Here is a 23815-nt window from a genome sequence, read left to right as displayed (position 1 = left end):
GAAACATAGCCAAGATGGTACGATAATGAAATTACCAAATGCATTTAACATACACTAAATGTCCAAATATTTGTGGACACCCCTTCTTCTTATGGGTGCATTCAGCTGCTTGTAGTTGCACCCGTTGCTGACACAGATGTGCAAATGCGCGCGCGCGCAGTCAGTTTGACTGATCCCTGTAGAGAAATAGTGCCTATAGAGTAGGAGCTCTGGTGCATTATTGGCACCATGCTTACTAATGCTAGGCGTGGGCTGGAGGGGTATACACCCCCATCCCCCCCCCCCCCCCCCCAGCATGGAGCTGTGTTCTCTGGAATGATGGACAATGCTCGATCCAGTACTTTTGGGATGAGGTGGGGTGATGATCATCCAACATCCTGACTTTACTAATGCTTTTGTTGCTGGATTCAGTCAAACCCAGTAGACCGGCACTCCAGAAAAGACAGCGCAGAGCCTCTTTTCGGAAGAATCAGTGAAAGAGCAGGTGTCCAAATATTTTTGTCCATATTGTGAATTTGTCTTTCTGATTGTTCACTAGGCCTCTTCCTCTAGCTCTCTATTTGAGAACAAAATTTTGTAATTATGAGAAAATATCTCAATATTATAAGATGTTGTTAAACATTATGAATGGCACATTTCTTAAAAATAAGACAACGTCATAACTATAGGCTGCCAAATAGGCTAGATCATATTTTTGACTTGAGTTTGTGCTGCAGTGGATTAAATTAATGCATTTTTACTTTATGATTAGCTTAAGTGACCGTGAAATCGGAGGGTCAATGAGCAGCAGAGATTGTACTTCCATAAGTAATCGAATCTCAGCATTTCTAAAGACGTTTCTAAAGGCTTCTGTATAAGTCATGGCATATGTTGTTTTCATGTGATAACAATTAACTACTTCTACTAGTAATTCTACTACTAGTAATTTTGGGAGATTCTGTGTTAGGCTAGTGTTGTCATTTATGACATTAAGACATAATAAGATATAATTAAAAAGATATTTTATTGTAGTATCCGTATGTTTATTTCATAATATTTTTCTGTCAATCTTGAAATAACAGAGATTAGGTCCCTTAGGAATCCTTTTTTTTTAAATATCATTATAGGAGGGTATCACATGCAGTTCCTTTTCATATACTATGGTAAGTTTTGGAAATGTATGGAATTGGAGTATCAGTAATTAGATAGTTGAGGTGGTATTGCATCACTTGTAAGGGGGTATTGGTTTTACCAAGTGGATTTTCTTCTATACCATCCAGGCAGTGTTTGCCCCATGTGTTCCCTTATAACCTGAGCCCTGGCTGTTGTCCAGAAGAAACCAGAAAATTGCCATAAAATGTTTTTTGTGTATAATCTGGAATAAGTGGAACGATGCCTGACAAAGCTTTAAGAACCGGTGCACAGAAGCAACGCTATAACTCATATAGCCTCAATAGCCTTTATTACAGTTGCCTGCTGAGGTAACCGAGCTTGTGGCTGTAATCTAAATTGTCAGCAATGAATCTGGCAGACTGCTGTAAACCCTGAGACTAAATCAGAGTATATGACTTAGTCTCAGCTACTTTACAGTGTACTGCACATTACAACACAACATCTCAGCTACGTTGTAGTGTGCAGAAACTAAAGATGAAACCTGTGCATGAACGTTTAACAGAGCATTTCTGAAACATCTAGGATTAGTATTAGATTCCCATGATTTATAGCCCATTCATGTGAGTGTTGTTTGATTGTAAATCCTCCTTTTGCTTCCTATAGGAGACTGATCCAGACTGTAGTGTCAGTACGGAGTTACAGTATTTACTTCACATTTGTCTGGAGGTGGGAAATATGGCCATACCTTATTATATTGTGATAAATTTTGTTATTCTGGTACAGTATGCTTTTTCTCAGCATTTTGTGGAGAGTAAACACTACATACGTTTTTCTTATACACAGACATTTTCACTAGAGATGGAAAAATCAAGCGGCAACTGTATCAGCCGGTATGTCTCTAATTTAGCCGATCCCGAGAGCTAATCAGATCATATTTGCGAGTTAAGGATTGCGGCAGCTCTGTGCAAGGCTGCTCGGGCACAGGAACTACAGAGCTTGTGCACAGCTGCAGCAACCGGTCAAAGCCAGTGTTAAACTGGCTTTGTGTGCTGGCTCTGCTCTGTCAGTCTGGTGGATTTTACTAGTAAAAGACTTTCAACACCAGTAACAGGATTGCCCTCTCTAGAGTGCATCACTCTACCCAGTACAGTGAGTATCAGAACACAGCAGAGCTCACAAACACTACCCACCACTGACCATGCAAAGCAGCAAACAAGTGCCGACCCCATTTAACCACCACCAAAAGTACAGAAGCAGCAGCAGCAGCAGTTTTGCACGCTTAGCTCCACAGTGCAGTTCTGCATGCGAATGTTCACAGTTTTTAAATGTGGTTAATTCCAAAAAGCCAAACACCTTTCCTCTGGAGAGACATCTCAGAAACTCTGCAGGACGATGCATTACTAAGTTTGCTTGGAAAGGTTAATGTGGCGTCCTGTCCCGTCCTTGATGGGTATCTGCTCTAAAAACACTGACCTGTCAATCTCCCTATATACATTTTGTTGTTCCAAACCCGGCCGACAGTGGCTGAACATTTAGTTCTGCTGCGTCTGCAACACTGCCTCAATTAACAATAAAATAGTGAGAATTTTCTCCACTGGCAGTGGGTGGCGACTTCCACATGTTAACACTCCCTTTGGTTGCTGCGGCGATGCATACAGTAGCAGAAAAGCTTCTGATTGGCTGCAAAAGTGATTCTACCATGGCATCCTTTAGCCCCTTCATCGTATAGGTGTGGGTTCTGTCTTGAGTTGTGTGTTCATGTCAAAAACAGCTCCAAGAAAGTCACATTGAGCTTCCATCCAGCGACCCACCTGTGATTCTCAGGCCTTTGAGTCAGCCCTCTGAAAGGCAGACAGCACTGATGGATCTGGATGTGGGCTGAATGGTGTGCTAAGCACTGTGCTTGTAAGTGCCCACTGCTGACAGTAACGAGATGCTGTCTGTCTGTCTGCTGTCCATCTGTAGTTTGCTGAGACTAGAGACGGGTGCTGTTACAGGTCATTTTCAATAAACCGAGTAGACTGTGTGTGTCTGTGTGTGTCTGTGTGTCCTGATCTGGGACCTTCCTAAGCATTTTCTTGAATTTGTCTTTTATGTATTTTTACTATTTATAAATAATAAAAACCCATTAGGCACAAAGTTCCCTATAGAGCAGTGTGGGCTCAGTGATTTATAGCCTTGGGTTATTGATCACAGGGTTGTGGGTTTGTCCACCAAGCTGCCACTGTTGGGCCTTTGAGCAAGGTCCTTAATGCTTGCTCTGCTTCAGGGGTGCTGTAGCAAGGCTGACCCTGCACTCTGACCTCAGCTTTCTAAGCTGGGATATGTTTAGAGGTACATTTCATTGTACTGTACAAGTATAAATGGAAATAAAGACATTAGAGATGGACCCGTTAGGACCCATCAGCCGATTGTCTTTCAGTTTGTTCGGCCGATCTCTGATACCGGTTGAGGGTGGGGCCATATTAACCTTTCCAGGAAAGCTTGGTAACGCATTCATCTTGCAGGGCGTCCGTGATCTCAGAGCACTCGCTGTGAGAGAGTCCTGTGCATAAGCACACTGTGTTTGCTAGCTCTACTGATACTCACTGTACAGGACTGAGTGATGTCCTCCGGTTAGTGGTAGTCTTTACTCTGCTTCTTCTCTGATTCACGTTACGTTTACACACTCTACAAATATGCAAGTTTGAGTCAAGACAAGACAAGACAACCATATACACCATTTGTGTTGGACACAGATGAATACACACCAGTGAAACACACACACAGTGACTGTGAGCACACATGCCCAGAACAGTGGGCTGCCATTGCTGTGGTGCCCAGGGAGCCGAGAAGGTAAGGGGCCCTGCTCAAGATCCCAACAGCGGCAGCTTGCCAAGCCCAGGTATCGAACCCACAAACCTGTCATCAACAGCACAGAGCTCAACCGCTGAGCCTTTCCTCCCCCGTGAGTCAGATATGGTAAAAATGCCTGCACACAAAGTAGATTTTAACACTGGCTTTAAAGGGGCTGTTCAGCCATGAGTGTGGGCTGTATTGCCATCTATCGGCCGGATCAGGAACTGCAGCTACTCGCAAAATATGGATCCTATGATCTGACCAGCTCTCTGGATCTGCTAAATTCTCGGCCGGTCGCCGATTGCATATTTGGGCTAAATATGTCACTTCCATTAACACATCGCAGCACAGCCTTCCAGCACTGTGTATACTTAGAAACCGATTCACTGGAAACTCCAGCTGTTGCATGGATGGTTTGTCAGTGATTAATATTGTCACAGTCTGTAATAAGGTTTATCAGCAGTTTTTGGTACACACTATTGCTCGATGCGGTATGTGGGCTGAAGATCCATGCGCTCTGATTTGAGAAGCTCCTCAGCATCAGGGCAGCGTGCACGCAGCCTGCTATGTGTCCTATTTACGAATGACTCAGCGGAGTGGATGAAACAGCCATTACATAACCATCAGATGCAGATTCAGATGAGGGCACAAGTGATGACTTTCTAAAGCAAGTACTGCTGCTCCAGTGCTGCACATCTAGCCCATTCACAGCTTTAATAGGACGGTGTACACCGGCATGTTTTCTGTCTGACAGCAACAGGAGCTTCATTTGTAACTATACGTGTATTAGAGAGTCAAGTACTGTGTTTGTTTTTTCTTTTTTTTTTGTGCAGTCCAATCTGTCTTGGAAAAGATGGTGCAGAATAGAGAGCCCCATTTACATAATTTACATACACTGACAACAGAGATCAACCCACTAATCTCCCCTGGATCAGCCTATCAGCCTCCCCATCTCCCTCTCTTTCTTGCTATCCGGCTGCCTCCATTTTCCTTTTTTTCCCCCCATGTTCACAGCATATGAACATTGGCAAATGCGCTTCAGGGTTGTGTACTCTGTTAATGTTGACACTGAATATTAAAGCAAACATATGTTGCATTTTTGCCTTAAAATAGTGGCTTCAAAACCATGCTGTTGCTCCATTGAGTTGTACTACAGAGAATAGCGCCTCTATTTTGTTTGCACTGCAGGCTCAGCACACTGTTAACTGCACTATGTAACTTTGGTTAAGTGGGCAGCTAACAGCCGGCGAGAACTGTGCAGCGTTGCGTAACTCGAGTCATATTTGTGTTAAATCCTGTAAAATTACTCTACCGCCTCAGTCCAAGGTGACAGTGACTGTATGTATCAGCTTGTCCAGAAATGTGTGTCCTTTTAGAAGTACCCATTCTCGCATAATGCTGCTTTAATTAAATTCATCTGCAACATATGTCCAAATGTTTGTGGACATCCCTTGTAATGAATGCATTTATCTACTTTTAAGTTGAACCCATTGCTGATACACACACAGCTTGTCTAGTGTATTGCTAACAGAATAGGGCTCTCTGGAGCAGATAAACATGAACCTATTGGCTCCATGCCTAATGCCAGGCGTGGGCTAGAGGGGTATAAAGTTCACCAGTGTTGGGCTGTGGAGCAGTGGACGAACAGTGATCTCTGGAATGATGGATGATACTCCATCCAGTACTTTTAGATCGCTTGAGTCGTTTGGGATGAGGTGGGTTGTGATCATCCAACATCCTGATCTCACTAACGCTCTTGTTGCTGAATGCGCTAAAAACCAGTACAGTTACTCCCAAAAAAAAGCAGGATAAAAAAGTATTATGTTTAATACTTTTGATTTCAGAAGAATCTGTAAATGAGCAGGTGTCCCAATACCTTTGTCCATATTGTGAATTTATCTTTTTGATAGTTGTTCTCAAGCTTTCTGTTTGAGATCAGAATTTCTGTTGTAGGTATTATTATGACTTTGTTATCTGACTACTTTCCAAATAGGCCTGATGGCAGTCTCAATTTATAGAATTATGCAATGTTGAATTAAAACTACCCATATTTTATTCTCACATAAGAATAACATGAGTGTGTATAGCGTATACACTCACAGTGGATGTATTTGTGCCGGGCATTGCGTGCCAAGCGACTCCTAATGTGCATTTAAGTGGAAGAAACCAAACAAAAGGCAAACCATGGACTGAAGGAGTGGTGTGTGTGTGTGTGTGTGTGTGTGTGTGTGTGTGTGTGTGTGTGTGTGTGTGTGTGTGTGTGTGTGTGTGTGTGTGTGTGCGCATGCTTTGCCCAGCTCTCCCTCCCTCTCATGCCCCCCCCCCCCTCGGTTCCTGCTCCCCATGGGCCTCTAACATGTCTTTTTCCTGCTGAGTGACATTTCAGTAATGATGCTGTCTCTCTCCTCTCCTCTGCTCTCTGAAGGGTCAGGCCAGTGTAAGGCTTCTGAGGGACTGCACTCCGCTCCGTTAGACCAAATCACTCCTATCAGTGCACTCCTCACTCTTCGCTGTGGACTAAAAGGGCCTCTGTTACTCATACACTGGTTTCTAACCTAAGCCCATCTGTTTACGAGTGAGCTGCAGATCGCACTAAACAAGCTCCATGATATACCTATGTCTACATCACCGGTTATCATCACCTACACAGGTGGCATCGCTTTATACTTGACATTGATTGGTTTGTAGAGGCGTGTACATCTCACACTGGCGTGGTATGTGTTCGGCAGGTTACCTTTCCCTAAAAAATAAATACTGAACTGCTAGTATTACGGCATTACTATCAGCAGCTCCGACTTCAGGCTCAGATGAACACGCTTGTCATGCAACAGCTGTATATTGTTTTTTACAGATATAATCACCCCCCCCCATCCCCATGTTCTCCCTCGACTCATTTTTACTTTCCGGTTCTTTTTCTTTTGATGTTGTTTAATGGATGGTCATAACCTGCCTAAAATTCCTGCAATTGTTCAGAAAGTCCAAAAAAAAGTATCCAAAAATATAAAACCATGGTTTAGTTTGACCTCTTTTGGTTCCTTTGGTCCGGACGCATCCAAGGCATCTTTCACACCCGCTATTGTGGTTGTGAAAGTACCCTCACATTGTAACTCCTTTTACCCTAAAACAAATCCTGGGAATCTTGTTTGCTGTTCAGCAGAGGTTTGCCGACCACATGTTCTTCTGAGTGGCTATTCATGACTGAGTGAATTCAGTTTTCCTATTTTTATTTCTTGAAATTGCCAGTTGTCTTTGTAATGTGGTCATCCTTATTTATTTATAGAAATAATTTGCCTTTTTTCCATCCATTCTCTATTCATTCATGTCCAAATTCCTGAAAGGCATGTTCTGCACTTTATTTTCATTCCCCCTCGTCTTCAGCATTATGAGCCATAAGCCTTCAGCAGACATTTGGGATCTGTGTTGGCAGCACGTTTGAGAATTGGGTTAAGCTTAGAAACTCATTAGAGCTGATGAGGGTATTAGGCCTTATATTTGAGTAGGGGCTCAGGCTGTGTCCCCCCTCTCTCCATATGCCGGGGTGTGCCAATGTGTTTAGACTTTGTGAAAAAAAAAAAAAAAAAAAAAAATCCAAACAAAAAAACAAATGGGGATATGGGATTTTGGGACTAGTTTTCTCTTCAATTTAGTCATTTTCAATTCCCACCCACTGTTTAGGTCTCTCTCATCACACTACTATTCTAATGAATGCATTCAGCTACTTTAAGTTGCACCTATTGCTGACACAGATGTACAAATACACACACAACTAGTGCCTGTAGAGATGTATTGCTATAATTTTTTTTTTATTGCTAGAATAGGACTCTCTGAACCAGATAAACATGAACCTATAGGCGCCATGCCTAATGCCAGGGCTGGGCTAGAGGGGGGGTATAAAGCCCCCCAGCATTGAGCTGTGGAGCAGTGAAGCTCTGGAACTTTGGAATGAGGGTTCTCCATCCAATACTTTTGGGATGAGGTGGGGTGGTGATCATTGAACATCCTGGTCTCACCAAGTCTCTTTTCGCTGAATGCAATCAAATCTCATAGCAATACTCCAATATCTGGTTAAAAAGCCTGCTGCTGATTTCAGAATAAACAATGAAAGAACAGGTGTCCCGGTACTTTTGTCCATATTGGTGCTTTTGTAGTAAAGCTAGGCTTAGGTTTAGGGTTAGGCTAATTATCATATTACATATAGGTGGGTACATATATGTGAGGCAACAAAACATAAAGACTTAATATGCTGGTAGTCCTCTAGCACTAAAACCTGATTAGACCAGGGTTTTTTGTTTTAACATAATTTAGTTTTATCAAATTTTGCATGCTTTTCTCAGAATTTGGTACAGCCAATTATCCCACCGGAAATGGGGCCCATAGCAATGACATTAGCAATGCCCCACCGCCTGTTTTCGAACTGACGTGCTCAGAGGAAAACGCCAGGTCCCCAGCTCAGCCACGTTGGCGAACAGACGCCTGTGCTCGCCAACATTGCTTAAGAATGATGAGGGCCGAGAGCGCCACCTACTCACCTGTACAGAGCACAGCCAATTGTGCTCTCTTGGTCTCTGGCCACCGATGACAAAGCGGCTTGGCTCGGTATTCGAACTCGAGGCCCAGGGGCCATAGTGGTAGCGCATTAGACCACTGATCCTTTTGGGACTTTTAATATCAGACTAATGATAATCCCTTTTCTTGATTAATTGTCAGCTATGGGAAAAAGTCCACTATTGAAGATGTGTAAATGTGTGCAGAGTGTTTGTGTCCAGATGATGCTGTGTAATTTCTCACTGGGCTGTAAGTGTGTGTGTGCATTTTGCTGTGTTTGTGTCCAGATGATGCCGTACGCTTCCTCACAGGGCACTGTGCTGCTATAATTACTCCCGCCTGCAGCACCTCATGGGAAGCACATTAACACACACGAGTGGAAAAGCAGGAATCGCAGCTCACACTCACACACACTCTAATTCTCCTCAGTTCTCTTAAACTCCACCTTTCCTTTCTTTCATTAGTTCGTTTCTGTCTCTACATTTCCCTCCTTCTGTGTCTTTTCTCCGTCCTTTACATTAGTATTCACCCCATTCATCGGCCTTCCCCCTCCCCCATCTCTTCTACCGCCTAAAAAAGGGGCTTATTTGCTGAGCCACAGCTGGCTCAGCCAGTCGCACTCACTTATGGCCCTGATTCATCTCAGGCTCTTCTGCTGCTGCTGCTCTTAGGACATCAGTTCTGTGGGTTTAAACCCTGATTGCTGACGCGGAGCAGCTGTATGACATCCTTGTCAGCTCTGAAGCCTTGCTGTCATGTGAATTGCTCTCGATCCTTTGCAAACCATGTCGGGGATTATTAGAGGTACTCGTCCCGAGTCTCATTTTGCGTCTGCTGCTGTTGTTTTGCCTGTCAGACTTTGGACTTAGGCTTCAGTTGGGACTGACAGGCTCTCTGGCTGTGGACACGCTCTCCTGGGGAATGGTTAACAAAAGTCCCAGTTACATAACGCTGTGCTTCAGACCTGACAGGACAATCCGTGAGTGCAGGATCCAACTCATGCATGCCTAAAGAGGTTGTGTTACTAGTCCTGAACCTCTGAAGAATGCAAGGCAACTTGATGGCATTTGATCCATTTTATATTACGTGTTTGTGTGTGTGTGCGTGTTTGTGTGTGTGTGTGCGTGTTTGTGTGTGTGTGTGCGTGTTTGTGTGTGTGTGCATGTTTGTGTGTGTGTGCATGTTTGTGTGTTAGTTAAGGTTCCTTGTCTTTAAAATGTAGGTAATCATGCTGCCATCAAATGTAGAGTTTAATATTAGGTTAGATATTCGTTTATAGTTATAGATGAAGACACATTCTTGTTCTGTTAATTTGATGTACATTTTATGTTTACTTTATGTTTAGATAACTTCTTGTTAACATCCTGCAATAATTTTATTATAATTAAGACAGCACCAGGTTTGTTGGTAAATAGAAGGTACACAAAACAGACAAAATAAAGACTTAAAAAAAACATGTTAATTAGGCTACAAAGATTTTTTTCCTGTTTAATCCAATCAACATTTGGAGTTCAGGTAATAATAAGCTTTTACATTTTTTTCCCAGAATATCATTTGGTATTGTCATTGTGATACTACACTCTGTATTGGAATCAGAATCCCAATATTGCCATTGAAAGCCATACACTTTTAACAATAGGTCCAGCACCGGGTTCTTTTAATGATGCCATCGAAGAAAACTTTTTGTTCCATTAAAAAAACAAAACATTTTTATAGGTTTTACATATGATAATGTAAAGCTTTGTTGCCAATTTAAACATGTTTCACACTCATCTTTTAAGTAAATAGTTCCTAATGGAACCAAAAATGGTTCTTCTATGGCAGAGTTTGCTGGTTTCCCTGCTCTGGCAGATGAGTTGAATCAGGTGTGCTTAAGTAGGAAAAGCTCAAAACTGTGCAGGACCGGAATTGCACTCCCCTGATCTGTGCCATCACTCAAAAGTCTTTGTAGCATCTTACATTTTACAAGCATTTTACATTTAACAGCCATGGTCCAATAGATTATTAGCTATTTAAACACAAGGCCCGGGGCCCCGAGTGGTCCAGCGGAGTAGCTATTGGCAGCCGAGGCCCTCTCCAGTGTGAGTAGATGGCGCTCTCTTCCCCACATCGCTTTGCTGCGATGCTGGCCGTCACTGGCATCTGCAGGCTGGTGTGTCAGAGCCGGGTATGCGGCACTTTCCTCCAGGTGTGTTGGTTGCCCGGTGATGTTGCATCGGCGGCAGTTTAAAAAAAGAGGGCTTTACTGCGCAAGTGTCAGAGGGTCAGCCCTCACTAGTGCTGGGGGCATTGCTTGCAATGGAGGGAGAGTATGTACGGGTTGGGTAATTGGCGGTCCAAATTGTGAAGAAATGGATGAAAAATAGGATAATAAAAATAAAGCCCACAAGACCCAAAGCATAACGTTTATATTTACACAGTGCACTTTGTCTACATGACAAAATATTGCAACATATCATAAAAAAATGTCTTTAAATATTGCTATATGATATTTTTTCATAACGCTCAGCTCTACCTCTAGCACTGATCGGCACGTCTGTGACCAAAGACAAATTCATACGCTAGCTTCTGCAGTAAAGCTAAATTATCTGCCTAAATTCAGGATACCTGGTGGCTAAGTCGGACACTGCTGATTACATTTGAAATCTAGTAATCTACTGAGTGCTTAGACGATTAATCGAGAAATCAAAATTCAACTACACTCTTTGATCTTTAAGCAATGCCATAGAACAGCCACTTTTGCTTCTATGAAGAACCATGTTTTTAATTGAGATGTGTGAAGAAACAGTTATCCGGCATCCGCATTGGGCCTGAATATGACCCTTGTAAAGGATGGACAGGCCACGTAGCATTACATAATCCAAGAACAGCGACTGGATATCTGGTGAACACCCTGGTAAAATGTAATGTTATTGACATGAAACCTCATGTTCTCTTTAAAAGATATACAGCCATACCCCCCTCTCCCACACACACCAGGACCTACGTTCTCAAGCAAGGGTGTGAACGATGATTGGTCTGAATCAAACATGTGGCGTTAGATGCCGACCAGTCTAGACACGGCATGGCTTTCTGGCACGATGGTTGCCTAATCTTGTGTAGTGAACGTTGTAAAAGACCAAAGTATTGTGTAGTCTGAGCCTGGTGTTTACTGTCTGAAATCTGTTTCTGTCGTTTTACACTGGAGCTGCAAGGCTACATAACAAGGATAACAAGTAATGGAAACTTCTAAGCACCATGCTAACATGGGACACACTGCATGTCTAAATTGTCACACATTGCCTCACACCTTTTCAAGTTGCTAACTAATCTCTAATAGACTTGGTTATATGGTTTCTGGCACTGTATGGCATTCTCAATGCCTGCATATCTGTAGAACAGACCAGTGTAGTCATTCATTCATAACTAAAAACAGTAGTAACAGCAATTTTGAAGCCAGATGTATTTTACACCAAATAAGCACTTTTACCCAGACACTTTTTTAAATATCGGAATAAAATCAAGGTCTTGCTCGAGTTCCAGCATGCTACCGGCAATTTGCCCATTTGTGTTCAGGATGGCGGTCTTAACTTGACCACTCCATGCAGTTTAAGGTAAGGGTGATGAGTTGGGCGCACAGTTTGCCCAGTGCTCTCCTTGTGGCTAGACACTTCTATTGCTTTGTAGCTTGATTAACTTAATCGCTCCCAATGCAAAACTATCTAAATAACTAACTACGTCTGGAGTGAGGTGAAATCTGTGTAAATTTAACTTCTGGCTAAACCGTTGCCTTAACTCTCATCCAAAAATGTAAACTTGTAAACTCTCGTTGAGCATGAGGAAAATGCTGGGCAGGCACTTGTTTGGCCTGTTCATTGCAAAATTTCCACAGCCGGGTGAATTCTTCCCTAGCTGGCTCGATGCTGGTTTTGTCTTATTCATGCAGGAGACACACGACCTATCTGACAGAGAGAGAGAGAGAGAGAGAGAGAGAGAGAGAGAGAGATTCATGCAAGAGACATAGGAGCTGTTGGTATGTGTGTTCCACTCCTGCTGAAATAGTAATGAGAGCAAGTAACAGAGCTGGCACATAGCTGGCTCTCTTTCAGCCCAGCCCTTATGCCCGGAATAGGACTGAGAGATGGACAGAACCATACCTCTAGCTAGAGCTGGGCAATATGACAATATTTAATCATATTGTGATAGATTTTGTTATCGTGATTTACACTATGCCGATATTGTCAGCGCTTAAAGAGCGTGGATTAACTGCATGTTTCATTACAAATAGCGTTCTCAGTCTTTATTTAATTCAAGTGCAGCATATTTTGAGTAAACATCACAGTACTCCGTATGGGAGACTATTTGAATAGGAGTTTTTAAAAAAGTGATGCTGTTGGTGCACTTTGTCTGCATGAAAAAATGTCTTCAAATATTGCTATATAACATTTTTCCATGTTGCCCAGCTCTAGCACGGCACATCTGTGACTACAAGACAAATTCATATGCTAGCTTTTGGAATAAAGCTAAATTGCATGCCTGATTCAGGATATCTGGTGGCTAAGTCAGTCACCAATGATTATATTTGAAATCTAGTAATGCCACTTCTGGTTTCATGAAGAACCATGTTTTTAATTGAGATGTGTGAAGAACCTTTGAAGTGGACTCTTTTAGCCATTTTAAGGTTCTACACAATTACGCACTTTTATCATAAACATTCTTAATGAAATCAAAAGTAATTTCCAATTTTCATCACCAGCGTGCGATGAGAGCAGTGGCTGCATGTTCCAGCCAATGGCTACATATGTCCTATGCTAAGAATGGTTCCAGCTCCTCTGCCATTGCAACCTATTGCTGTTTTTCATACAGCTCATGGATTCTTGTTGTAGTGAAGGGTCTTCTTTGAGTTGTCCGTAGGTCTCACAAGAGCACTCTTTCACGTAGTCGGCTGTTGATTCTATTAGAGCAACAGACAGACAAACAGAGCACCTGGGCTTCAGCCTGCAACAACGCTTTACAGTGTCAAAATCTAGTGCCACTATTAATATGTATTACTTTTGGTCATTTTGAAAGTCTTATGCCGCACGATTCACACCACACGATTCTAGCCTTGATTTTCCGCTGGCCGACACATCTCCAAAGCTCTCCTCATGAGGGTCTAGGACTATTTTTAGTTCCTGGTTTGGTAAATCAGTCCTTAATGATGGTAAATCAGGTGAGCTGGTGATGGAATTGAACACATCCACGCTGTGCTGGCTGGGGGCATCCTGGAGAAACCTGGAACCAAGCTTTGTTCTTCAGTCAAGCTCATAAGATCTCACCTAATTTCTTCAGGATGAGAAATTCTTGTTTCTTTTTTGTACTGTATTATATTTGCCTGCGTCTGTTCTAATGTGATATGGAGTTTCTACATGCAAATACCTTGTTGCTGGGATGTGTATGTAGCCTTTTTGGATAGACCTGTTTGGGACTAAGCTGCTTCTTGGAGAAGGAAGGTGTGTGCTGAAGAAGACTGTTGTACCTAAAGTCTGAGGAAACAGCCGAGGGTTAAAGGCTAACAGCTCTGACTGATAACCCTGACTGGAACTGGAAAGTCCCTGGCTTACTGACAGGAGTACAGTAGACTCTGAATGTCAGTTGGAACATATGGTACAGTACACTGTCAAATCCCTTTGCTTTTCCTTTGGTTTTTGCTCAGAATTTTTATTTATTTATTTTTTAATCAGAGGACCTTTGAAATCCAATGAAGTTTTGGATCACAACATGTGTTATAATCAAACATACCCGACCCACTGGGACACTCCTACAGCTCTTGAAATGCTTTGGTCAATATTCAACCATAGTGTTGACGTTCACTTCCTGTAAAACGTCTCTTTTAGGGTTTTTCTATGGCTTTAACTTGATGGCAAGCTGAGAATTAACATAGAGGCTTAACCTTTGTTTAAATTTTGTAGATACATTTTTTGAGAGATTTGTCCATGTATTATCTTCATGTATTGTCCATGAGTGACCTTCAATCTCTTCAAAGGGTTCTTTGATAGAAGAAAAGAACCACTTTTGGTTATATATATATATTTATATATATATATATATATATATATATATATTCATGTTTGTAATTGAGATGTGTGAGTGTGCTAAACTGTTAAAGGTGGGGTAATATGACGATATTTTATCATATTGTGATACATTTTATTGTGATATGCAATATGCAAGCATATTGAATACATTGTTATATACTGCTAGTTCCTCTTTAGTCACAGACTTGCACAGATAACACCGTGCCAAGGTTATTAATTTTAGTGACCAATAAACAGAACGTTTATATCTGTGTTCATTTGTTGTTGTTTTTTTTTACAAAGTTAGTAAAGTAATAATTGTCAATCCTAGATGCTCAGGTATATGGTTTATTAATTTATGAATGGAATCGGATCAGTATCGGGGATCGGCTGATACGCTAAGTTCATGTATCGGTGTCCGTATCGGAACAGAAAAAGATGGATCGGTGCATCCCTAGTTGTTAGTACTTAAAGAATACTGAACTGGTTTCATTACAGTCAGTGTAATTACACTGGTTTGACCTGTAAATACTGTTTATGTGAAAATGGCTTTAAATATTGTGATGTTGTGTTTTTGCCATATCGCCCAGCCCTAGTTAAAGGTCTGAAGAACCTCCACCTGATGTAAAGGTTCCTCACATTGTACAAACGTGCAAAATCATCCTTATTTTTAAGAGTGTATGGCTTGTAGTTTCGATCGTTTGTTGGCTGTTCTCTGCTTATCAGAGCAGAACTAATACTGCAGCTGGTGAATTACGGGTAGCTGATTTGTTTCCTGCTTATTTAAAACTCTTGATTAAGTGTCGCCTATCTATGCATTTGATTAACATATCATTAAAGCCAATTATGCATGCTTTTATAAGTCACAATTAGCATAACATGTAGCTTATGACTAAATTATGAATGGGTCCTGAAAGCAGGCTCATTCCAAAAAGCCTCCATTTGAACCAATCACAGAATAATACTGTGTTTCTAACAGTTCTCATGGACGTGTTACAGCCAGTAATGTGAATTTGACGGGATCTCTCATTGAACCTAATGTGTGATGTATCTGAAGTCTGAGCTGGAGAAGAGCAGTAAAGCAGATGAGGCTCTGTGCTGGAGCAGCTGATCTTTCTGCCTTTGTCCGGTGCGGGTCTGAATCTGGGTTTCATTCACGATTCAACATTAATCACAAAGACTGGCAGCAGTGATGTGTGAAATGACTTGCTTTTAATGTAATGGCTTATTTTACGGTGTTCCCACTTTTATGTGTGAATATGGGTACTGGTCTTTGTCACTCCTGTGGAGTGACTGGGGAAAACGCTCCAGCCCCTAAGGGTGTGGCTGGAGGCCAAAGATTTAACACGCCACCCCCCCCCCTCCCCCCAACACACACACACACACCCACATGCACCCCAGAGGTTTTGTCACTTAATGCACCAGGCATGGGCAGCTGTTCATTAGCCCCACCCTGCACCAGAGCCCAAATACTTATTAACCCTTCCTCATCTTTTTTATCCTCCTTTCTTTGTGCTATAAAAGGTCTATTAAAAATGTAGGGTTTGTTGGGTAGAGCTCTTATAGTTGACACGTTGATACAAATGGCATGGTTGATTATTTTACTCAAACACACATTTCTATTTTACCTGTTACTTTAAGTTCAATTTGCTTAATTTATGATGCAGTTATTCAGTAATTATGCAATTATGAACTGTAGCAGTACTGTATACTCTTCTGTAATAAGACCATTCTAGCCACACGCTACTACAAGCAAACGCACTCACCCATGCTGTCGCTAACCTAAGATAAGGCCGAGGTAATGCTGTGTTCGAGTGGTGTCGGGAAAACTGGGAAATGCAGTTTGTGCCACTTGTAAGTTTCACTCGAACAGCCAGTGAGGTCTTATTGAGGAAACTCTGGATTCTAGACGTGTTTCCAAGATTATTATTTTTGCACTCCAAGGCTCAGCTGACAGCTGTTCGGTAATGTAGTGCGATATAATGTGAATAATGTTTGTGGACGCCTCAATGTCGTAGTTAATGTCAATGTACTAGTTAACCATCTTGTCTTATAATAACACAAGAATTCTGAGCTAACCTGCTAATCGCAAACTAACGCACTAACACGCTAAAGCCGAACTAGCTCCCTGATTCTGAGCTAACCTGCTAATCGCAAACTAACGCACTAACACGCTAAAGCCGAACTAGCTCCCTGATTCTGAGCTAACCTGCTAATCGCAAACTAACGCGCTAACACGCTAAAGCCGAACTAGCTCCCTGATTCTGAGCTAACCTGCTAATCGCAAACTAACGCACTAACACGCTAAAGCCCAACTAGCTCCCTGATTCTGAGCTAACCTGCTAATCGCAAACTAACGCGCTAACACGCTAAAGCCGAACTAGCTCCCTGATTCTGAGCTGACCTGCTAATCGCAAACTAACGCGCTAACACGCTAAAGCCGAACTAGCTCCCTGATTCTGAGCTGACCTGCTAATCGCAAACTAACGCGCTAACACGCTAAAGCCGAACTAGCTCCCTAATTCTGAGCTAACCTGCTAATCGCAAACTAACGCGCTAACACGCTAAAGCCGAACTAGCTCCCTAATTCTGAGCTAACCTGCTAATCGCAAACTAACGCGCTAACACGCTAAAGCCAAACTAGCTCCCTAATTCTGAGCTAACCTGCTAATCGCAAACTAACGCGCTAACACGCTAAAGCCAAACTAGCTCCCTAATTCTGAGCTAACCTGCTAATCGCAAACTAACGCGCTAACACGCTAAAGCCAAACTAGCTCCCTAATTCTGAGCTAACCTGCTAATCGCAAACTAACGCGCTAACACGCTAAAGCAGAACTAGCTCCCTAATTCTGAGCTAACCTGCTAATCGCAAACTAACGCGCTAACACGCTAAAGCTGAACTAGCTCCCTGATTCTGAGCTAACCTGCTAATCGCAAACTAACGCGCTAACACGCTAAAGCCGAACTAGCTCCCTAATTCTGAGCTAACCTGCTAATCGCAAACTAACGCGCTAACACGCTAAAGCCGAACTAGCTCCCTGATTCTGAGCTAACCTGCTAATCGCAAACTAACGCGCTAACACGCTAAAGCCGAACTAGCTCTCTGATTCTGAGCTAACCTGCTAATCGCAAACTAACGCGCTAACACGCTAAAGCCCAACTAGCTCCCTAATTCTGAGCTAACCTGCTAATCGCAAACTAACGCGCTAACACGCTAAAGCAGAACTAGCTCCCTAATTCTGAGCTAACCTGCTAATCGCAAACTAACGCGCTAACACGCTAAAGCTGAACTAGCTCCCTGATTCTGAGCTAACCTGCTAATCGCAAACTAACGCGCTAACACGCTAAAGCCGAACTAGCTCCCTAATTCTGAGCTAACCTGCTAATCGCAAACTAACGCGCTAACACGCTAAAGCCGAACTGGCTCCCTGATTCTGAGCTAACCTGCTAATCGCAAACTAACGCGCTAACACGCTAAAGCCGAACTAGCTCCCTGATTCTGAGCTAACCTGCTAATCGCAAACTAACGCGCTAACACGCTAAAGCCGAACTAGCTCCCTGATTCTGAGCTAACCTGCTAATCGCAAACTAACGCGCTAACACGCTAAAGCCGAACTAGCTCCCTGATTCTGAGCTGACCTGCTAATCGCAAACTAACGCGCTAACACGCTAAAGCCGAACTAGCTCCCTAATTCTGAGCTAACCTGCTAATCGCAAACTAACGCGCTAACACGCTAAAGCCGAACTAGCTCCCTGATTCTGAGCTAACCTGCTAATCGCAAACTAACGCGCTAACACGCTAAAGCCGAACTAGCTCCCTGATTCTGAGCTGACCTGCTAATCGCAAACTAACGCGCTAACACGCTAAAGCCGAACTAGCTCCCTAATTCTGAGCTAACCTGCTAATCGCAAACTAACGCGCTAACACGCTAAAGCCGAACTAGCTCCCTGATTCTGAGCTAACCTGCTAATCGCAAACTAACGCGCTAACACGCTAAAGCCGAACTAGCTCCCTAATTCTGAGCTAACCTGCTAATCGCAAACTAACGCGCTAACACGCTAAAGCTGAACTAGCTCCCTGATTCTGAGCTAACCTGCTAACACCCAGCACAATGTGCTCCAGTCTGTTGACTTTATTATTTGATGTGTATCAGATTGAGACTTTAAAGGACAGATCATGATTAACAGTATTGTTGCATGTTTTGTTGATGCTTGAGAGTTTTTTACTTTTTCCTAGAAAGTTGAAGCCTCTTCTGAAAGTGTCCTTTTACTTTTGTCTTTATACTCCGTTCTCGTCTATTTAAAGCATTAACCTGCATCTATATTTGGAGCGGGGATTCCCCTGCTTTAAGACTCCACACTGTAAGAAAGATTAACTCCAGCTTGAGTAGCTCATTGTTGATACAGTACACAAACCCTCACAGACTCATCTCTTAACCGTTGCAACTCACACACTCACACACTCACACACAGCGAGGCACACAAAATAACCTTTTCCTTCCATCCCTTCGGAAAGTGAGATTCCGAGTGATCTGAGAAGCTGGGTCCTGCCCTCAGACCTTTTGATCTCTTGCCTTGTGTGTATTTGTTTGCAGGTGAAGTGGAGAAGAGGGGAAGGAACAGGGCTGGCATCTAAGCCTTCTCCGGACGCAGCCTTGGGACATGCTAACCAGCCTTCCCTCAGGTAAACACCCACACCTCTTTATTGCCCTTTCTCACTCGTATGTGCCTTCCAGTGGCCACCATTGCTCAAGAAGGCCTCAAGCTGACGGAGGTTGTTGCTGTTATGCAAAAAACCTTGTATCTCCAAAATAGCAAACTTTTCTAACTTTCAGTGCAAGTCAATGTAAAAAGATTGGATTCCAAGTCATTATTGAGCATTTCAATTTATTGGTCCATTCATCATGACATCTTGACTTGGTGTAAAGAAAACTGGTTATTAGGTTAAGTTAAAAAATTAGGTTAAGTTAAAAAAGTGCCCTTTAAGGCAGGGAGGTCTTGTACCTTTATACGGCTGCTCAAATTTGGCTTTTTTCCAATAGAAATAGGTGAATTGAGCTGCCCCGACATCCCTAACTGTTTATTTATATTTACAGTATGAATATAGTCATATGCCTGTTATGTGTGATTTGGTCATGTTTCAGAGATCTATGATTTAGTAATTGTGGTCAGTATCAGCAGTGACCTTTTCTTTACATTATAGTCAAGTATTTATCACAATACAAGCACTTAATCTTAACATTTGATTTAAAAAATACAATAATAATATAGAATTTGAATAAGAAGATTATGGTCCATCGGCTGTTTTCTGCGTCTCCCTGCTGAAGCAGGACCATGCATCCCGGCTCCTTCAGCTGTGAGTAATCTCCTGCTCTGCATACGTGTGCGTCTTTTAGCGCGGTTCGAGTCCCGGGGTACCCCCTCACGCTACACGTTAGAGCAGTTTTTGTGTGTATGTGTTGTGTATTCGTTGCTGCCCATGCCTGATTCCGTGGTTAGCTCAAAGACAAACCTTTGAAAGGGTTAAAAGAAGGTATGTCAGAGCAGAGGGACCACTAACATGGGTACAAACACCGTTTAAGGGAAATTCTCAAAGAGCAACCGGACCTTTTTAACAGAGTTAGCCTCCTAGGATATTTATATTTACAGTATGAATACAGTCATATGCCTGTTATGTGTGATTTGGTCATGTTTCAGAGATCTAAGATTTTGTGGTCAGTATCAGCAGTGACCTTTTCTTTACATTACAGTAAAGTACTTATCACAATACAAACACTTAACCTTAACATTTAAAAAATGCAATAATTTACAGTTTTATTAGGGATATCCCGATCAGGTTCTTTTACCAAATGAGTTTCTTGATGCTGGAGTCAGCCGATACAGAACCGATCTGATCTTGTTGTTTGTATAAATAATATATCCACACAGTTTAGATCAGATAAACTGCTGATTAATACATTCAGTAAAATTCCTTCATTTTTAAATCCAGATTCTATAATGATACATTCTTGACTGATTTCTGATTTAGTTCAGTTGAGACTTTTCTTAAAATGACTGTTTTATAGTGTTTAATATCTTATAATCCAGTCTACCTCTCCTCCCTGACCAATCAGCTCCCAGCTCCCTTACAACACTGCAGTCTAATCACTGTGTGTGTAGTGGTACACACTCTGGACTGATACCTGTTGTTGTTGTTGTTGTTGTTGTTGGTCTACGGGTGTGAAATAACGGTTTTACAGTGAGTGAATATGCTGTGATTTGGATTTCTATAGCATGTGTGTATGGGTATTAGCATTAGCGTTAGCCTCTGTTCTGAATGTGCTCTTTAGTTCTGGTTTAAAAACAAGACCTTCTGAGACCCTGAACTGGATTGGGATGCAAATAGCCAATACCTGATCAATTAAAATGTGCCTAGATCTGTCCTGACCACTGCTATTTATATTCACAGTGCAGATGCAGTAAAAATGATTGAATGCATATATAATGTTATCTGAGCACCTGAAGGCTGTCTTATACGTGTGATGGTTGGAGCCCGGTAAGGTGTGTATGTGTGCTTGTTTCATGTGTTGTTGGTGGTTGAGGTTGACTCAAGCAGAAGGTTCCACAGCTGGAAGCTCACCTTGAAACTGAAACACGACTGCCGGTCTTTGTACAAAGCCATAAAAGCTAACCACTAATTCATAAAAGCTAACCACTGAGACAGACCCTTCTGCTTTACTTCATTCACTTTTCTGACAGTTTGAGATGTAAACCATTGTACCACACCGTAGCCATGAAAAAATCGCAGCGGGGGAATTGATACATGAATGTCATCGTTCTCCAGGATGCTCAAGTGAGATTTTGACACGAATCCGATCCATATTAAGGATCCACTGTATCTTCTAATCCTTCGATTTTTGCATCTCCACCACCAAAAATAAGCCATTGCTGTTAGGTTGTGGTGGTAGTGGTTGCTGGATTGTTGGAGGTCTTCAAACTGGGTCATGTTTGCCTGATGGCCAAGCCTTGATGCCCGTATCGACACAGGGTTAGAAAGTGGAGCCGTAGAAAATACCAGGGCACGCGTTCAAAAAGCATCTTAGACTAAGTATCAGGGCTGATCACTGAAGGGATTTGTGTTGGTACGCTGTTGGGTTCAGTGTGATCCAAAATCAGCAGCTGCACAGGGAAAGTGCTCGGCCAGACCGGCGGCAGACAGTTCCTGCACCTGTATTATTTTGGCACTGGTGGCATGGAAATTTGTGGAGGAGAACTCGCCGAACTCTCTCCTCTGGCTCCTCATGTGCCCTCAGGAATGTGGGCCTCCATTTCACATTGTTTAGTCTTCCATGTCTTTTGTTGTTGTACTACGGTTTATTTGCATAACGCAGGTGTTTGTGTGACTGTGAGAGGATCCATGGCTAATTCTGGCTCAGCTTCGGGTATGTGAAGGCTTAAGGAGAAGCTTTGGGCAGCCAGTATCCCCCCCTGGTTCTATAAATATCGCTGTGTGTCAATGATTAGGGCCAATTGTGACGTCAAGAAGCAGACTTATTAATCGGGCTGTTTTTCAGGCAGCTCCAGAACGGGGATGCATGCTGCGGAGTCGGTTAAAAATAGCCACTGAAGGAGGGGAGAGAGAGGGAGGGAGGGAGAGGGAGAGAAAATCTCAAAGAAAGAAGTGAGATCTCAGTCACATGCCTGCACGTGTGCAAACAAAATCCCATTTGGCGCACGAATACAAACGAGGACGCATAATGCAGGCACACACGTCCCCAGTGGATGCATTTGAGGACACGCGCACAAAGGCGCTCAATATAAGCAGCGTCCTCTCTGCTCTCCGTCTAATTTTGCTCCCCAAATCTCTCCCCTGTTGTCTGGGCCGCCCCTCCCCTCCTTCTCTCCCTCCTTTTCTCCCTCCTCCTGTGTGTGTGTGTGTAAGTGTGTGACAGAGATCGAAAGAGTGTGTGTTTGGTGCTGCGTCATGCCTGCGTCACCAGGCCCCTCCATTCATGAAAAGTGTGACGCAAGCAGCACCAGCTTGCTGCCGCCCACTCTTTCACTCAGGAAACTGCAGGCACTCTCTATCTCTGATTTTCTCTCTCTCTCTCTCTTTCTCTCCTCCCTCACTCCCTTACTCCCTCCCTCACTCTCTCCCTCCCTCCCTCCCTCCATCGGCTGTTTTCTGCGTCTCCCTGCTGAAGCAGGACCATGCATCCCGGCTCCTTCAGCTGTGAGTAATCTCCTGCTCTGTTTGTGTGTGCTCTGCATACGTGTGCGTCTTTTAGCGCGGTTCGAGTCCCGGGGTACCCCCTCACGCTACACGTTAGAGCAGTTTTTGTGTGTATGTGTTGTGTATTCGTTGTTGCCCATGCCTGATTCCGTGGTTAGCTCAAAGACAAACCTTTGAAAGGGTTAAAAGAAGGTATGTCAGAGCAGAGGGACCACTAACATGGGTACAAACACCGTTTAAGGGAAATTCTCAGACCTTTTAACAGAGCTAGCCTCCTAGGATATCTGTTGTTTACCAGGGTTGCTGTGGGCCTTTATCCCAAAGTCATTTCGACTGTGGATGTGCATGTGGGTAAGGCGCATAGCCGGCAGTCTTGCCTGCATGTGTGCGTGGCTGTGCTATATTTGGCTCAGCCAGTGATGCTGGGGTCTGATGCAGTAGTTCTCTTCCCGCTGCCCTCTGCTGAAGGACAGGCAGCGGGACCGGCAAGGGTAGAACACACCACGGCTTCTGTGCACACATTACCCCCAATCTGTGTGGAGAATGTGGAGAGTTAATGCGTATTACATGTGCCTATTCTTTGCTGTGTTCTTGCTCTCTTCCTTTCCCTGATCCCATTCTATGCTGCTCTCTCACTTCTTCTGTTTCTGCCCCCCTCTCTCTCTCTCTCTCTTTCTCTCTCTCCTTGCTGAGATGGAGGCTTGGTGCAGCTTGGTTCGTCTCTGCCTCCGCTGCTAAGCGTGTTTATATAACGCTGTCCCGGCAGCAAGCGGTTTAGAGATAGATGGAGAGAGAGGGAGAGGAATGAAGAGGGAGAGAGCGAGAGAGAGAGAGAGAGAGAGAGAATAGAGAGAGAGTGTGAAAAGCATAGTGAATAGACAGTTAGAGCTACACAAAATATAGTTTAATGAACATACTGGCCGACAGTATGTAGAAGAGCCCTCTAACCAATCATTACATTGTTTATCGTATGCCGTCCAATTACAGAGGTTCCTCAAAGAGTTGTCTGTGGGTGTTTGGGTAAGTGTCTCATGTCAACGGCACACAGTTGTGCTTTAACATATAGCAGAGTAGACTGTGAAACATAAATGTG

At 43.1% G+C, this 23815-nt stretch overlaps 1 protein-coding gene across 6 annotated transcripts in view; it reads left to right on the top strand.

The window, feature by feature from the left end:
• map3k13 (mitogen-activated protein kinase kinase kinase 13) overlaps positions 1-23815 on the top strand; it is a 55012-nt gene that overhangs the window by 603 nt on the left and 30594 nt on the right. For 3 of the 6 annotated variants that reach the window (XM_072685573.1, XM_072685567.1, XM_072685568.1), the window contains exon 2: positions 19106-19194. The gene's annotated coding sequence lies outside the window, so the exon portion shown is untranslated. Of the gene's footprint in view, positions 1-19105; positions 19195-19837; positions 19867-22693; positions 22723-23815 lie in introns of those variants that run through there. The other 3 variants (XM_072685570.1, XM_072685569.1, XM_072685571.1) reach the window with 3 other exon arrangements.

This window comes from Salminus brasiliensis, chromosome 8 (assembly GCF_030463535.1).
Source record: "Salminus brasiliensis chromosome 8, fSalBra1.hap2, whole genome shotgun sequence".
Taxonomy (NCBI): Eukaryota; Metazoa; Chordata; class Actinopteri; order Characiformes; family Bryconidae; genus Salminus; species Salminus brasiliensis.
Note: the sequence above shows the minus strand (reverse complement) of the source record. Positions and strands in the feature narration are given on the sequence as shown.